Below are 18216 nucleotides of genomic sequence, written 5' to 3'. Positions count from 1 at the left end.
GCCAGTTCAATAATTTAAATTGGAGCACATGTTTAGTGTGCTTGAATAATGTGCTCAGATGATTCTGGTCAAGTAAGAGGAATACAGCCCCAACAAAGCTATGTGATTTGAATAAAGATGAAAATTAAGTGCAAGGTAACTCTTTTATAATTTTTCCTGCAAAGGGCAGATGTAGGGTCAGATTTCACTATCACCACTCACATTTAGTAGTGCTTCCTAGTTAAGTAAGTTGTTACTGTCTACTAATCCAAGTATGTCTAAAGAAATTTGGAAAAATCAGGATAAGAGTAAACATAAATTATTGACATATTCTGTATATAGGATGATTAAAGGGAGATACCAAATTATTCAAGTACCAAATTTAGACCCTTCATCAATGACAGTAGGCTACATAATACATCTGATGATCTGGACACAAGTCCCAAGTCTCCCCTGCTGTGTATAATGCTATATATCTACCCAATTACAAGCCTGAAGAAGTGCTTCAGCTAGTTCAGATAATTAAATTTTAAATCTAATGTTCATATGAATTTTTAACATGCCATGAAAACCCAGGGTTCATAAATCATTTACAGTAACACATGAAGGCATACTTGGCCATCTACACCAACCAATTTGTCCCTCAGATCAACAAAAATTATTTCAGAACATTGATAAGCAAATATATGCCTTTTTAAAATATGTCTCTTTATAGATCCTGAAGAGCTGGCTCTGCTCTGTAAGAAATATTTACATAGGCTTACCAGCAAAGGAAGGGGAAGTGGTACATATATACTTATTAGAAAGAACCATCTCAAAAAGCAAAATATAACATCCATAAAGGCTAGACAGAGGAAGTAGTTTTCCTTGGCTATAAGAAGGATACTTCTGCCTGACCTAAAGAAGTGACTTTGCATTATAGCTGATGTAGCAAGTTTGGGCTAGTCCTTTGTTGGAATATTCATTTGTATCACTTTCGGAAGAAGGGGCAGGCAACTTGGAAGGACTTCAAGGATGTTGTGATGTTATGAAGGGAAAAAAATAGAAGGGCCAAAGCTCAGCTAGAACTTTGTCTGCTGACACAAAAGACAATAAAAACTGTTTCTATGAATCAGAATCACAAGGAGAGCTAAGGAGACTCTCCAAAGGTTAAGGAGCCTTTATTGGATGCAGAGGGAAACCTAGTGACAAAGGATGAGTAAATGGCTGATATACATAATGTCCTCTCTGCTTCAGTAGAACCAGGTGCCTTTGGGGTACCCAGCCCCCAGAGCTAGAAACAGGGAGAGGAAGCACATTCCCACCTACAAGATGGTTCAGAAGAAGCCAGGGAACTACAGGCCCATCAGCCTGACCTTGGTACCAGGGTAGGCTATGAAACAGATCATCTTGATTGCCATCATATTGCACATACAGCACAAACAGGACCCAGACAGCATGGGATTAGGAAAGGCAGGTTCTGCTTGACAAACCTGATCTTCTATGAGAGGGTGACCTGCCTAGTAGATGAAGGAAGGGCTGTGGATGTTCATCCATCTGGACTTAAGCAAATCCTTTGATACTGTCTTCCAAAGAATTCTCCTGGAGAAACTGGCTGCTCATGGCTTGGACAGATGAACACTTCACTGTGTGAAAATCTGTCTGGATGGGTGGGCCCAGAGAGTGGTGGTGAATAGAGTTACATCCAGCTGGTGGCCAGTCCCTATTGGGCTTCCTAGGGCTCAGGGCCAGTCCTGTTACCATCTTTACTGATGATCTGGACAAGGCAATCAAGTGCATCCTCAGTCAGTTCACAGATGACACTAAGCTGTGCAAGAAGTGTTGACCTGCTGGAGGGCAGGAAGGCTCTGCAGAGGCATCTGGACAGGCTGGATTGACAGGCCATGTTCAGCGGTATGAGGTTCAAAAAAGCCAAGTGCCGGGTCCTGCACTTTGGTCACAACAAACTCATGCAAAACTGCATGTCTGGAGAAGAGTGGCTTAAAGCTGCCCAGTGGAAAAAGACCTCGAGGCTGACAGCAGCTGAACATGAGCTAGTGAGTGCCCAGGTGGCCAAGAAGACCAATGGCACCCTGGCCTGTGTCAGCATTAGTGTGGCCAGCAGGACCAGGACAGTGACTGTCCCTGTGTGCTTGGCACTGGTGAGGCCACATCTTGAGTGCTGTGTCCAGTTCTGAGCCCTTCACTACAAGGAGGACATTGAGGGGCTGGAGCAGATCCAGAGAAGGGCAATGGAGCTGGTGAAGGGTCTGGAGCACAAGTCTGAGGAAGCTGTGGTTGTTCAGCCTGGAGAAAAGGAGGTTCAAGGGGAACCTTATCGCTCTCTACAAACACTTGAGAGGAGGTTGTAGCAAGGTCAGGGTTGGTCTCTTGTCCCAGGTAACAAGTGAAAAGACAAGGCCTCAAGTTGCTCCAGCAGAGGTTAAGACTGAATAGTAGGAAAAATTTCCTCACTGAAAGAGTGGTCAAGCATTCAAACAGGTTGCCCAGGGAACTGATGGAATCACCATCCCTGGAAACGTCCAGAAGATGTGTGGATGTGATACTTGGGGATATGGTTTAATCATAAACATAGTGGTGTTGGGTTAAAGGTTGAACCCAGTCATGGAGGTCTTTTCCAACCTTAGTGATTCTGTGGTTCTATGAAAGGAAAGAAGAACAGAAACATGTTAAAATATCACATTCTTTAGTCATTAATGTTCAAAGGAGTTCAGTGAGAAAGATGACCCCTTACAAAGCAATCTACAGGTACATGAGTAATTTCACTGTAAACAGCTACATTCACTAAGCATGAAGCATCAGTGACAGAAAAACAAAAGAATGTGAGTTTTCTCAGCTTCTAGTGAGTTTTCAGCAAAATTTTTGAACAGAGAAGCAACCTGTTGTAGCTGCAAATAAAAATCCCTATTTTTAAGACCTGAGACAACAGTTTTCTTAATAGCTTCCCCTCCCTTTGGTGGGTTAGTGAGGACAATGTCTTGTTCTACAGCCTCAGGCTGCTTTTTTTCAACCTTGCTTTCTACCACAAATGTGTGAGGTTGCATTTTCAGAAATGGCCATTACTCTTGAGATCCAAGACTTTTGTTTTAGCCTTGTCTGCCTATTTTGCTATGTGTTTAAGTCCCTAATGGCTCTGACATCAGTATCTAAACTTTATGTTCACCATCTTGAGTAGAATTGCAATATAGCGGGCTTAATTTATTTATCAAGGAGACCAAACTCATAGGTAGCCCACATTCAGTATTTGAACTAACTCACTTAAATTCTACTCTAGAAAGCTTTGCACTGAACCTCAGGGAGACTCTAGACCTAGGCACAAGTTCTCTGTGACAGACAAGAGCATTGAAAGACAACTTTATTGAATCCCTGAATATAAGGCTAAATTTTTGAGATAATAGCATTAAGCTTTTCCAGAAAATTCTCTGCAGATGAAGAGCCAAATACTTCAGATTTGGAAATCTAACTCCTAGGAAAAGGTAGAACTTCTTTTTTCTAAAACCACAAACCCCATTATTCACATTTTCCAGAAGACAGCTGAGGACAAGAGCCATGTGTTATCTTCCATGAATGCCATTCTTATGTGGTTAAATTTCACCATATGGATGAGCTTTGGCAAACTTTACCAAACTGTTAGTGCCATGAGAGAGACAAATGTCTAAAAGATTAGAGCTTTCAATGATGAGCACTGTATCTGTCTCAAGGAAGAAACCCATCTGCATTTCTAGCCAAAGTCCCTTTATAAGGGACATTGCCTTCTGTCTTCACACTTTTCCGCCAGAGTATCGGTCAAATTTCCTATCTTTCCTCCTAATTAAGCTGCTTCTTAAATCTCTCATTAGCATCTTAGTGCAAAATTAATAATTTTACCATTTATATCCAGCAATTAGAGTTCTACACTTGTTTCATTTTATTATTTATGTAAAGTTATCTGAAAGAGTTAACAAGGCTTAAATATTTTAAATAAAATCAGAGCCATTAATTATCTGCCTTTTTATAGTAGAAATTATGCATCCAATTTCAATGGAAAATTATCTGGAAGTGTATCTGAGTCATTCTCCATGATGTTATCAAAGTCAGTAAAAGCCTTACTGGGACAGTCCACGGAATAAGAAACACTAATTATATTGTCTGGCTCTGACTGGCTTCACAGTACTTCACAAAAATAAAAAGCTATCGTATGTAGCCTACTTAAATCTAATACAAGAGAGCCTCATGAACAGAAATTTAGAAAAATCCTAATGTGGGCTTTGTAATTTGAAAGATCTTGGACACTAATTCAAACAAGAACAAGCTTTTAGGAATGCCTGTTTGATTGTTTCTTTTCAAGCTCTTCTGATTGATTTGGTGTGTAGGGGAGTAATAGAATTGTAACAACTGTGATGAAGCTTTCTTAACTAGAAACTGACATTTCTGACAAATGTTTGTTTGGGTTTTTTTTTTTCTTAATGTCCAATCGATTTGAATATAAATATGTAATTCACTGCAGAAGACATGAAAGTCCTTTTTCTGAGACTAGTCTGGAACTGATGGGCTGTTGGGATTTATTTTTCCTTAAACAAAAGAAGAAATCGTATCTTACACATTATCTGCTATTCAACCCAAAATTTTCTTTGCCCAGTCTCAACTGAAGTGGGCAAAATTCTTAATATGCCTAATTTTCCTTGATAGCCTACCTGCTGCACACACAGCATTTTCCATGAAAGAGTAGTTTTTCTTTCCCACAGTGAGGATGTTTTTAATTGCAATATGCTATGGTTTGCATGTCAACAATGAGTGGGACAGCCTTTTTTTGATTTCCAGAAACTTCTCAGTAAGAATTGTGACAATGACTAGTTTGTGAAGCAGCTGTTTCTGAATCTGAGGAAGGGGTCTCAACAGGCTATACTCAAAAAATCCTCTGGAATGGAGACACAGTAAAGTGGTAAAAAAGGTTATAGAAACAGGAGATAATGAGGAAGCTGTAGCCAACTAAAGGGAAAAAATGAACTTTACGGGGAAATATGTCTCAGTTTCTAAACCATACCTCATTTATGATCTATATGTTCTTGTTTCTGGGAGATGTGGATCTGCTGGAATCCTGCTAGTAATGGAGACTACACAGTCACTTCTAAACATACAGTAAGGACCAAATTTACATATTATATTCAATTATTACATGAAAATAGGAAATGTTTTTTCACAGGAAAAAAAGAAAGAGGTAAGTAGTCTGTATCATCAAGTTGTCTGTATCATAAAGTTCTTGATAATATTCCAAATGCTTTTTACAATATTTCATCTAATCATCTGTGAAGTATTTTAATTTTAAAAAGTCCTAGGGTTCTCCCTCATTGTCTGGGAATTATTAATGGGAATTACTGCTCCATATAAAAGTTTTTGATAACATACCCTAGGGATTTATTGAAAGTCCTGAAAAAGACTTTGGCAGAGCTCAAGCTAAGCAGGAAGGCAAATACATAATAGCTACACACCACAGGGCCTCACTGCTCCTCTGGTACTTTCTCCAGAATACATAAGCAAATCAATGACAATTGTGTGTGAAGGCTATCTAATGCCATTAAATATCAGTGGGTAAATTAAAAGGTCTCCCACACAACCTCTACACAGAAGCCAACTTGGCTTTCTCTGACAAAATACTGTGCTTAAAAAGAACAAACACATTTATTGTAAAATATTTTAGTTACAAAAAACTCTACCTTCCATTCTCATCCACAACCACTATAACCAGAAACCTTTTCCCTCATTTGCTGTAGAATTGTTGTCTCCCTAAGAATCTTTTACTTTTTAGCTACATAGCAGAGTGTCAGGGTAGCTTCAGGAGTTCAGGACATAGGACAGATGTGCATGAGTAACACTCAAGCCCAGATATGTCACAGAGTCACTTGAAGATCATGGATTTTTATTTCCCAGAGCACTGACTGGGCACAGTGCTGACTGGGCACAGTGCTGCCTCAAGCGTCTTCCAAGCATTATCACATCACTGTTAAGCTAAAAAGCAAATTGCCCAAAAAGAAATTGTCATCTCCTTTCCCTCAAGGAAACTTTGTTCTTGTCCCTCTTTGAGCTTCAGGTTTGTCACTACTAAATGCACCTCCCACTATGTCTGACTTCGAGAAGATGTTTGACCAGCAAGAAGCCAGCTAGCATCCAGCTGGGCTCACTGTTCAGGCTCTGCTCCAGCTCAGAGCATCTGTCTGATCCAGATGAGCTGTCCCTCAAAGCACTCAAAGACTGTCATGTCAACCAAAGTGCCTGCACAGACACATTGCAAGCCAAACTAGCAGTGAATTACAGAGACAACTGTAACACAGCATTTCATCTCAACTCCCTATTGTCACATGTTTCTGACATATACATCCCTAAAAAGAACTGGCCTGAGGCTACATTATGGGATTTAAGTCCCATTTCTGGTTCTGTCTATACTCACTATACAGAGATAATAGAGTCTCATGGCTTTTCTCAAATATGTGTATGTCACAAAATGTCTGTTTCCTCCCACAGATCTAAGAGCAACTTCCCAGTCAAAGTGAGAGAATACATAAATAGAAATTAAATACTGTATTGGGCTTCAGAACACCTTCACTGAAGGAGTGGGCAGGAGGCAGCAGATCCCTTCCTATTGCTTCTCCAAGATATCACACTACAGTCCTGATTAATGTACTGCACTCCTACAGTGTGGGCACAAGGCCACATGTAATGACTAGAAGAAAATACAGTATTTCAACATCAAAACACATCAGGAAATATTTTGCTGATTTTTGTATTTGAAAGAATTAAGGAGGTGTAGAATTAAGCTTTGAAAGCCTAGATTTATGCTTTACTCCTCTTCAACCACCCTGAAGTCATAACTACAAACACCAGAGAAATAACTATCAGCTTTATAGGACTAAAAAATTTCAGAGTCATGAACTGTTAGCTCTGTAACTGCTGAATGACAGTCACTGTTCAAGTGAAGCTGCTTGTATGCATGAAGATTTTCACATGGGTACATTTTGCAGAATCCAATTTTTTGAGGCATCCTAGTGAATAAGCATCTCCTGATAAAATCCTTTTAAGCAGCTGTGTGATGGATGCTAACATGATTGGAAGACAATTCCTCCATGACTCATCTTCAGCCTTCTGCAAAACAGAAATTCTATTACAAGAAGGTAGTGAAAATGAGTAATTAGACTTTGAGCTGCAGGTGATATGCACTGAGAAACATCTGGATATCTTTCTAGAGGATGCATCATGATCACTGCTACCTCCCAGGGGAAAAAGGTGATTCTTGCAAAATAATCATAACTACAACAATCTTAGAGTTACTGTCTCTTTCCTTACTGTGATTCTCGCACACGAGTTTTGAAAATATCCAGTGTTCAACTCAGTTATAGAAATTTCCCTTTAGATGGCAATCTGTAAGAGATTTCAAGGGAAGAGAGGGTTTTTGAAGTCTGTAATTACAGACATGAAACACATTCTGCCACGCAGCCCTTCCTTAGCTGTGTTGCTTAATTTCAAGGCTCAATGCTGCTATTAGCAACTAAATTGCATACTGTATCCATAATAAAACCAAATAGATTCTTCTGGAATGGAGATACTTAAGCACATTAAAATTATCTAGTGTCTTTGATCTCATTATACCAACATGGCTCCCTTAGGGGCCCAAGTAATGAGAAGAAATAATGTCTGATATTCCTGTGAGTTAACCCTGCTTGTACAGCACCTGTATCTCTACCTAGTCCACTGTAAACCTGAGAGAGCTGCACTGAGAACAGTGGAACAAATATTTGTGTCTGTGTCTGTGTGACTGACAGGCATTCTGCCTTTGTCATAATACTTAATACAATGTACAATTTACAAATACATTTTGTGCTGTAGACAAGTGTTGCTGTTTCTGACCTGCTTCCCAGAGTTCCATGACAGAAAAAAAGAATTTTTAAAAGAGCTATCCACTGCTCAGCAGTTTTGATATACTGCAGCTGACAGCACATTGTCTTCAGTTCCTCTACTAAACTTAGTAATTTATTTTTGTATTTATATATAAGGATCTTCAATAATTATCATAACTCCTTGAAACCCTCATGGCTTCTCTATTTTTATTTTTTATGGCAAGTAATTCCTCTCCAGTATAACTAGAGAACAGAAACATAATCTCCAATAACTAGTGAACACTTATACTCCAGGTGAGTTTGGTCTCATTAATCTGCTTATATATATGAATTTATCATTTTAAAAATTAAAACAAAATAAATAATAGCATTTCAATGTTCAATTTTGTTTTGGTTCTACAGTAGTCTGTAAGAAGTGAATGAGAAAAAGAGAGGGAAGAAACTAAAAATTATTATGGCTATAATGCCCAAAAGGGAAGGGAAGGACAAAGAAATCCAACATTTAGATGCTTGAAAGTGACTTCAAAAGGAAGATGGAATTATGTCCTATTAGGCTTATTTAACATTATGAAAATGTTCTAAAATGTACTAAAAAAACTCTGGGAAAATTATCTTTGGTATTACACCTACAAACGTGAACCATATGGCCCATAAGAACTGTAACATTCAGAAAAATAATGAAGATACAACGTGGATAGGAAGGAGACGAAAAATGGAGTGGAGGAGGTTTAGTTAATATCCGTTTAAGATCAGAACATCTTGAGTATTTTGTTACAGTATTACAGGTCCTGGGCTTTCATGCAAGTGTGAGAGTTGATGATAGCTGAGCCAGCCAAGAGACTGCACTGGCAACCTGGGATTGGACTGTTTCAGGAAGAGCATATTTTGTAGCACCGGTTACCATGTGATTTCTCTTTCTCAATTTAAAAGCCCCCCATCTAAATAAGGACAAGCTCAATTTCAAAACAAAATCCTTTGCAAGCTGCTCTGAAGTCAGCTGCTGCTCCACCATCAACTGCTGCTCTAATATAAGAGTTTCATGTAAGCATAAGCCATTTCTGTCATGTTTTCTCTCTTCAGGTAGAACAAGGACAATAGGTGCTTGTATATTCAATACTGATTTGTCCCTAGGTTTCACAGTGGGGACACTCTACAGATGAAGTTAAGGAAGCTGGTTTTAGTTTGATAGGAAATTTTAGTTTGATAGGTGAATTAAATGTATTCATCCTAAAAACTTTGTGGGCTTCCAACTCTTGTATAAGTGGTCACATAACAAGTACATTCACGACCAAAACAGCATCCAGGAAATGCTTGTGAGCAGGCCCTGTAACATCTGACACAGCAACACTCTGGTTGGGTGCCTGAGGTAAAATAATTCTTCTGTCTGGGCCCAAAACCAGTTATGAACACACCACAAAGAAATGCTGGAGAGTACTCACATTGCATTTCCTGTAGGCTGTGGTCCACCTTCATAGCTGGATTTCACACACACCACCACCCTCATTCCCCAGTTCAGACAGGAGGTCACTCAGGACAGTCCTATGGCCTGTTTCATCCAGCAGAGCAAAGAGCATCACCACTGCATCACCTCATTGCTATCTATCAAACTCCATCTCTTCTATCAAAGCTGTCCATTTAGCTTCTGTGGCAATTTTTGTCTTGAAGTGGCAATTTCTAGGCTAAAAGCCTTATATGGAATAAGGCATTGTAATAACAAGAACCATAAATTTATTCTTTTTCATGTAGGAATAGCCACCATGGTTACACTACTTCAAAAATCAGAAGTTCAAAACTCACAAAACTCTTACAAATATAAATTTAATGTTTTCTTATTTATTTTAATGTGTTTGAAACACAAGATGTACCTTAGAGCAGAAGCTTAAAAAACTACATTATAATTAGTGTTGAAAATTGCCACATTATTTGTGAAAATTCCAACAATTTTAAGAATGAAAATGTATTTACTAGATTCAGACTTGAAGATTTTGATGTTAAAATAGGTATTTTAGACCATTCATTTAACTTATGATATATAGATGCAAGTGTACTTTCCCATTATTAATGAAAGATATTATCTCACCATGAATTTGGCTTTCTTTAGTTTAGCATTCTGTCAGATAGCTTTCAATCTTTCTGGATGTGTGGACCATTATAAGTTTTTAACTGAAGCTCAAACACCTTTAAAAAGATTTTATGGTAGAATGTTCAGAGACCACAAATAATCTGATCACACCCTCTGGACACCACAGGCTAAGCCATTTTATCTAATCTCTAACCAGCCCTATTACGTTTCTAACAGGTCCTGTTACGTGTGTTTCACGAAATATACTTCATAAAGCACCTACTTCATTGCACAAGTTAATCACCCACACTGATAAAAATCTGATTCTACAGCTGATTACAGGTTTCCTTGGTTTTTATTCCCAGATGCTGGGGTTTATGGTGTAATTTTTTTAGACTGAAAGTAAATATTACTACCTAATGATATTTTCCTACAACTTTTGCACCATAATCAAGTCACCTCTCAGTTATCTTATAATCGTTAATTATGCCATTATAAGACATTTTCTCTAATGTTCAAAGAACTGTTACAGTTCTTCCCTGAGGCCTCACTATTCTTTTCTCTGCAAATACTGTAATTCCACTGTCAGTTTACAATCATTTTAGCAGTCAGGTAGATTTTATTGACTTAACTTACTTGAACTTTATCAGGTACTGAAGGAGTCACTGACTGCAAAACACTCCTGAACTATGTCAATGTCACTGTTCAATGTCAGAGTTCATATGTGCTGACCATTGCAATCCATTTGCCTATTTATCCATTCTCCCAAATAATCAAAAGATTTTCAGTTCAGACCAATCCGTACAATTATGGATCCCATCTCCACCCAGAAAAGCTCAAACAATTGCACAAGTGATTCTGGTCTCAAATATTCATCTTCCATGAATTCTCCATAACTCTGATAACCTTGAGTGTGAATATATGAAGATTCAGTTTTGCAGCTAGACTGAAGAGAAATGTGTCTGTGCTGCTATAGTTGGTACCACCATCAGAGATACAGCTTCCTGTGTCTCTTACGTTGCTCTGCTGCTATTTCCACTCCAAGGTGTCAGTATGGTTTTGTGTATAGACTTTAACAGCATCAGTAAATGTTTAGTGTCCCAAAACCCTTTGGTTGCCATGTCCCATATGGTGAAATTAATGCCATACATTAATTGTGAAATCATTTTGAATTTATCCCTGTAACATTTCATTGGTATCCCTTGTATTTTAAGATTGTGAAAAATAGTTTTGGCAGTCTGTCATTTGACATATGTACCAGCATAGCTAGCAGATGGCTTAACCTAGATGAGCCTGCTGCAGCATTATTTTTATGTTGATTACCTAACAACACCCTAAGATTTTACTGTTCAGGATTTTGTTCTGCCAGCAAGAGACAATGCAGCAGCAGTTTGTTTATTATCAGTAAGGTAGAGAGGTAAATCTTTTTAAAAGGCAATCTTCTGGCTACAGAGCATTAGATTTTATTCTGATCTAGAATGCTGGCATTACTTGCTTGGAGGGCATTACCTTCCAAAATTAACTTATTGTCTCCTGGCAACCAAAGTGCTCTTGCTAGAATGCCAAAAAGCATTCTGCAGTGACCCAGCAAAGGAGGTGATACTAATTTTCTTTATTTCCATCTTGAACTAAGGCCAGTGGAAACACTATTTTTTTTTTTTTCTTGCAAAGGAAATTGCTGAAATATCACAGTTTCTACAGTATTGTAACACAGAGGAAGATCTCTTCCTCTGGCTCTGTGTCAAATGATATAATGGAATATATCTAATTGTATCTATTCCTAACTGTACTAATCTTGTCAACACCTGCTACAACACAGGATGAACCTTGCTGTTATCCCACTTCCTTCAAACTGCCATTCAGTGTATGTCCAAGTTTTCTCTGTTCAGTACCCATAGAAGATGTCTTCACCCTACTGATCAGAATCTCCAATACATTGGTAACAAAGCACATTCAATGTCCAGGAGACCTAAAAGGCCAGATAAAACTGATGATGATGGCAGGCAGACAATCCCAGGAGAAAAGGAGAAGGGCAGAAAGTGGAAATCGTCATTGTTGATTCTCTTGACAATGTTTTGGAACGTGTCTTGATTTTTGGTTGGTCATTTTTTATTAACTCTCTGTTGTGCTCTCTGAACCAGAAACAGCTGCATTATTAAATAGGCAAATGCTGTTGAAGCCTTTCTGCTGCTCTATGAAGTCTTAGAGAACAAATCAAACTGATGAATATGTCAGTAGTGTTTACTTATAATTTCATTTCATTGCCAAGAATAAGACTTGTGGCATTTTAATAATCTCACAGTCCTGAAACTTGAATATTTTTCTTCTGCTGTTAAAAAGAGGGGAATTTAAATTTGTTTTTTGCAGTAAAAACTTAAAACATGTCTATACTTACACACATGCACAAAATACACAAAACCGTAAGAAGTTAATATATGGACTAAAACCTGAACTAAGCAAGCACTTACCCAATTTTCTGAGATCAGCTTGATGAGCTCATACCCTAAGGCTATGCCATAGATCACAAGGTGCTACAGATCAGAATAAAATTTTCAGTATCAATATTAAACTTCTCTCTGTTTATCTCTCATATATATAAATAGCTGTAGCTTCCAGGGCTGGCTTAATACTCTGTCAAAGGACCATTCACACTTTCCAACAATCCTATTAATATAGAAGACATTAAGTTCTATTGCTAAGTAACTGGATGTACATCAGCTGAAAACATAACGCCTCAGTGCCAGAGAAGATAAACATCAAAAGTGTTCAGAGTGTGATAGTATCAGAGTGTGACAGAACTAAGTACGCGATTTAACAAGTATTTTCCATAGAGGAAAATCTACTAAAAGGCACAGAAGGGTATTTGTATAATTTGTCACAAGTTCAATATCAAAATCCAACCTCTGTTGCTGAACTTCTTTTTCAGTAAACAAATGAATGGACAAAATATATGCACATACCGAGGACCTTTGAAAGAAAAATTCTTTTTAGGGGTCTACATACTGACTATAAACTTCAGTATATCCAAAAATATTAGTTTGCAATGTAAGTAGGAAACTGTAGTCTTGCTAACCTTGATTAATTTCTTGGGAATCCAATTTGGAGCACTAAAAACAGCTTCAAGGATCATTTTCAAGGATCAGTTTGCACATAGAAAAATTGAAGCTTTTATATTTCCTTTAACAGAGTTGTCAAGAACAATCCAGGTACAGACATTGTTATTTGGTTAGTATATCATATGAGGATCACCCAAACTCCAAGTGAGACACTCCCTTCATGGTACACAAAGACATTATTCAGATCTGAGTGAGGCTGCACATCCGCAGAAGCAGGGTCAGAAACATGCATAGGCTTGTATTCTAATTGTGGGACTATGAGCAGGAGGAAGCAGTCAGCTGTTAGGGTAGTGTGAAATGCCAAAATGGCCTTTCTCCATCCCTTCTGAGGGCTCACCAACCACACCATGCTGATGTAGAGTAGTCCATAAAAGATTATTGAGAGAGCCACTGCTGTGTACAGTTTAAAATACTACTTACTTTGTGATGCATTGCTCACATGACTATGCTGCAGGAGACATTTTCTGCTGCAGTGCCACCTGAGGCTGCTTTCTTCCAGCAGGATCACCAACCAGGACAGAATGTGTTCACACCACAGGGAGACACCTTGGAGCCCACCCGGGCCAGGAGCTCAGCAGCCGTGCCTGTGTTCCAGTGACACAATGCAAGGTGCACTCACACACAGCCTGAGGACCTGCAAAACACAGCACAGAAACAGCATGTGCTTTATTTCCATAACAGGCTTCCCACTAAGGCAACCACTAAGTCAGATGACCTCATAAATAACTGCTTCTCTTTGCTATGTGTCAGGTTCCCCAAATTCAATTCTGTATGCAAAACTGCCATTCAGGAACAGATCAATCCAAATATTTGGAAAGCCACATGAAGCCTTTAAAAAGACAAGCTATTCTAAGATTTTATTAATAGTTCAAAGCGAATCTGGAGACGTGAACACTACAACCATCCCTTACCTGCAGTTGTCAAGGTGACAGCTGCTTTAGGATTAATGCTCAAAAGGTAGTTTGTGTTTCATCACAAACACCACAAACATTACATGTATTCATCAGCTGGCTACTCACCAGCCTTTTCTTTACTGGTGCTCTTCCCAGGATACTTATTCTATTAGCTTTTCAAGAGCAATAGCCCCAAATCAGGAGGGATTTTTTAAATTGCATGTTTATACATTATTTATTTACTTTTCAGCAGGCATATGATTATTGCCAACTCACCTCTCAATTACCTCATCCACAGTGGTTCATTTGTCTTCCAAGACAAATAATATTACCTCTCTAATTTAATTCTGTGAAAATACATTGCTTATCTTTATCTTGAGAAACTTTAATGAACTACTGTATTTCCAAAACATCTACCTCTTTCTTCTTTTTTTTCCCCTATATTGTACAGACCTAAAGGAGGACATCAGGTCTTCTCTTAAAGCAGAACAGATTTCCCCCAAGAAAGGATTTCTCTAAGAAATTTTTCTTGCTCTTAGCATTTTCGAAACACCTTACAGGGCATAATCCTAAAGACTGAACAGAAATTCAGAGGAAACTGCCTTGTAAACGATGAAATATTTTCTGTATTAATATTAAAAGGACACCTCTGGTTCACAGATTTGGTGTGTATAATAGAAAATCATTCCTCAGACATATTGGCAGTTGATGTGAACTCTGCTGACAAAAATAAGCAGCCTCTAGGAACTCCAGTTCATTTGTTACAGACATCCAAAAGCTTAGTATTTTTCTTCTCTTTATTTCTCTCTTGTAAGGATGCTCTGTTAATCTTGAACAGCAATGTCATTTTGTGCCTTATAAATTGACAGTGCTATTGAATGATGAAATTCAGCAGCCTTGTGACCTTGCTTCTTGTTACACTGCCTCAAAACAACTCATTAGACTTGTTCTATATAGTGTCATCCAATATCAGTCCCAAAGTGAAGGATCATCATTTTTTTCCTAAGAATACAGACAGAAGATTAAGTTAATTCTGTAAGCCAGACCAAGAGATGCTAAAGGAGTATTTTTGACAAGAAAATTCCAATAATTGGAAATATCAGGTTAGGACATGATGCATTTTTTTTTCTCATCTAGGTGAGTTTCACAAATTGCTCCTTTCAACACCCAACTGAGAAAAGTAAATCAGGAGATTCTAGAATTAAATCTTGTCATTGTACTTGGAACATCCTGTATAAGCTGAAATCCTGTATGTGGCAGTTGCTGACTCTGTTTCAGAGGAAAAAATTATATGGCTAATGTCAGGGTTCCAGTTTAAAAACTTCCACTGAATGTTTGAAAATATCTCATGTAAACTCATTACATAATCACAGCAGAAGATGGACTTTTACTCATATATTTTATATACAAATCAATGCTCTCAAAGTTTTTTCTGTTTTCCCTCTCTTTACACAAGAAAACAAAAGCTGAACCTGGAAGAATACTTTTTTTTTTTTTTTTTAATCTAATTGCTCGATGAGCTCTAGTAGTTGAACAGAACTCATTTCACTTTCCTGCTACTCGGGCTTCACAACTGACATAATTCCATGTAAAAGAAAGCAACAGTTACAATGTTCCTAATCTCTTTTATAATTTATCTTATTAATGTGATATCTGAAACACAAACTTGAAAGGATGATACTTATTTGTGAGAATACAAATGCCTTGTTTGTAAAAGAATATTGAGTAAGCCTTAGTGACATACTGACATTTTTGAAAATCATGCCAGATTCTCATGAATTATAGCTGAGGATATTACACCAATACTTCCAATACTTATAGCTATTTGTATAATTAATTATTTCTTCTTTTAATTTGATCTTAAAGAAAAAAAAATGAGAAAGCTGGATGAATTTCAGACTACTAGAGGAAAGGCAGAAAACATTTTAGGGTGTTTGGGAAGTCAACTTTGATAGCCTTCTGTGGTAACTCTTCCATGTAGACTACCTTGGAGTACACTAACAGGAGGCTATCTCATGCAATGGCATTTTTAATGATTTATTCTCTGAGTTAACACTTTCAGTTATTTACTCTCAGGGTTAATATTGCTCCAACAGGAACTCAGCCTGTGAATACAACATCCAAGCTAGCCTGATGTGCTGTGTGCAAGCTTGTATTTCTAGGTACTGATTTTAGCAAGAAACAAATAATTTGCTGCCTTGTAAATCATTATAAGAGGAATTTCCATTTTCAAGACAGCCTTCATTGTTAAACTGATACTCAGATACTGCAGTTATGAGTTTTGCATAAACCTCTAGCTAAATAATATTTCATTTCTTTTATGCTAGCTTATCATCAAGACAAAATTCTTCTTCAATTCCTTTATTAGTAATAACATCCCTGTGCTCCCAGCTATTTGGAGCACTTGGGAGAAAAAAGGAGCCAATTCCTCCTCATCAAATTTACATGACTTCTGAATATGCCTCTGGGTGACACATTTAACAAGACAAGGACAAGATATATGATACCATTTTTCACAGGACATTCCTCATTAAGTAAGTTGAATTTATCAAGTACCCAGATGAGCTACATTGCACAAGATAGTGCCCTTTAAAAAAGGGAAATAGCTTCCTAGCCATAAATTCAGCCTTCGTTGTATTAGCTTGCTGTCTCTGGAGAGGTCTAAATCTGGACGTTTCTTCCTGTTACTACTACTCTAATTTTAACAAGCTACAATTATCACAAGAAAGCAGTTATGATGACAGAGGGCACAGTCACAAATTTTTGAGAGCAAAACAGGGAGTAGAGGGAATGAATTCAGGGCTTCAAAATCCCATATTGCCACATCACCTAAAAGCTGAGCTTTCCCATAAATCCCAGCCTGTCTGTAGTGCCAGATACTTACGTTGCATTCTTCAAGTAATTACATCTTCTCCTTACAGAAAAAAAAGAAAAGTTAGGGGTTGGGTAAAAAAAAAATATTGCTTTAAAAAATAATCATATTAGCCACCAAAAAAAAGAGCTCGAAATGGGTTCTCCCAACAAGGCATGATTCCTGGGTAGGTGGTACTTCAAAGGGGACTTAAGAGTAAGAGACATAAGTAAAGAGTAGAACTCAGAAAGAAAAAAAGGAGGAAAACTCTTCTAAGGACCAAAGATAGCATACCAGGAGGTAAAAAACCCAAGATCACTAAAAAAAGTAGATAAAATAAGCCCACCAACTATGAAAAAATTCAGTCCTATGTGATTACCCTGATTAGAGTAAGGATGATGTGTCCATCACAGAGCATCTGAGTTCCAGGATCTTCTCAGCCTGGCAACAGGTTCTTCAGTTTACGTCCCTGTACAATTGCAACCTCACTGTGTCCACTCTATGGGGACATTAAGTGGGTTAAATCAACAACATGAGAACTTACTTACCTATCTGGAAAAATGATGAAGAAGGCTATTAGAAGATTTTCAAGTTTTTAGATAACGTGAGCATGCTTTAACCTGAGCTAACAATGTGCTTGGTGTAGCCCAGATGGAGACTTTTAAACAATACTCAGATTATTTTCCTGTAGAGAAGAACTTACAGAAGGGACACAGCTACAGAATCAACAGCTTGTGACAGTAGGGACACAAAATGACATATGCATGTACAACAGTATTTGATTAACCATTATTTATAGACAATCATTTTACCATTATTGCTTATTACTATCATTACCTTTGAATTAATTTATATTTGCTTCCTTTTTCTAATCTTTATGTACACTATATTGTTCATTCTTAATTGAATTTCCCATCACAGTGCCTATGATTTTAGATATTTCCTGTAGCTAAAGAAGAAACAGAGCACATGGGATGAAACTCTAACAATCCTACATTTGTCTGTTTCTTTTGCAGGAAGAACATTTTGCCTTTGCCTAAATGACAGTTCCTAAACCACTAGATACAGCCTTAAAGAGCAGAGTGATTCCATATATCAAGAATGATGTGAATCCCCTAAAGGATTCTATGCTTGTAGTTTGTAGGTCACTGGTGATGGAAAGGATAAATAAAAGTGACATTAGACACCCACACATTTCTACCAAGTTACTATCCAATATATTATCAGAAGATTCAGATTCTAAACTGATAATTTGATGTTATTAAAATCCTAGCCCACAAAAGCAAAGTGAATTTTAGAAGCTTAATAATATCTTGCAACTGCCATTTTTAACTTCATAGTAATAGCAGCCTCTCATGTGATACATGGATATTAGCTAGCGTTAATGGCCTTTGAAATGTCCTTGCTGATACTGCTAACAGTCTTGTAGGCTATTGTTCCCTAATAG

General features: G+C 37.7%; 1 protein-coding gene across 1 annotated transcript in view; it reads right to left on the bottom strand.

Annotated features, from left to right (window-relative positions):
- Positions 1–18216, bottom strand: part of TRMT9B (tRNA methyltransferase 9B (putative)) — a 71117-nt gene that overhangs the window by 30268 nt on the left and 22633 nt on the right. Inside the window, exon 2 of the mRNA XM_021533302.4 lies at positions 13446–13659. The gene's annotated coding sequence lies outside the window, so the exon portion shown is untranslated. The remainder of the gene's footprint in view (positions 1–13445; positions 13660–18216) is intronic.

Source organism: Lonchura striata, chromosome 4 (genome assembly GCF_050655825.1).
Source record: "Lonchura striata isolate lonStrDom1 chromosome 4, ASM5065582v1, whole genome shotgun sequence".
Classification (NCBI taxonomy): Eukaryota; Metazoa; Chordata; class Aves; order Passeriformes; family Estrildidae; genus Lonchura; species Lonchura striata.
Note: the sequence above shows the minus strand (reverse complement) of the source record. Positions and strands in the feature narration are given on the sequence as shown.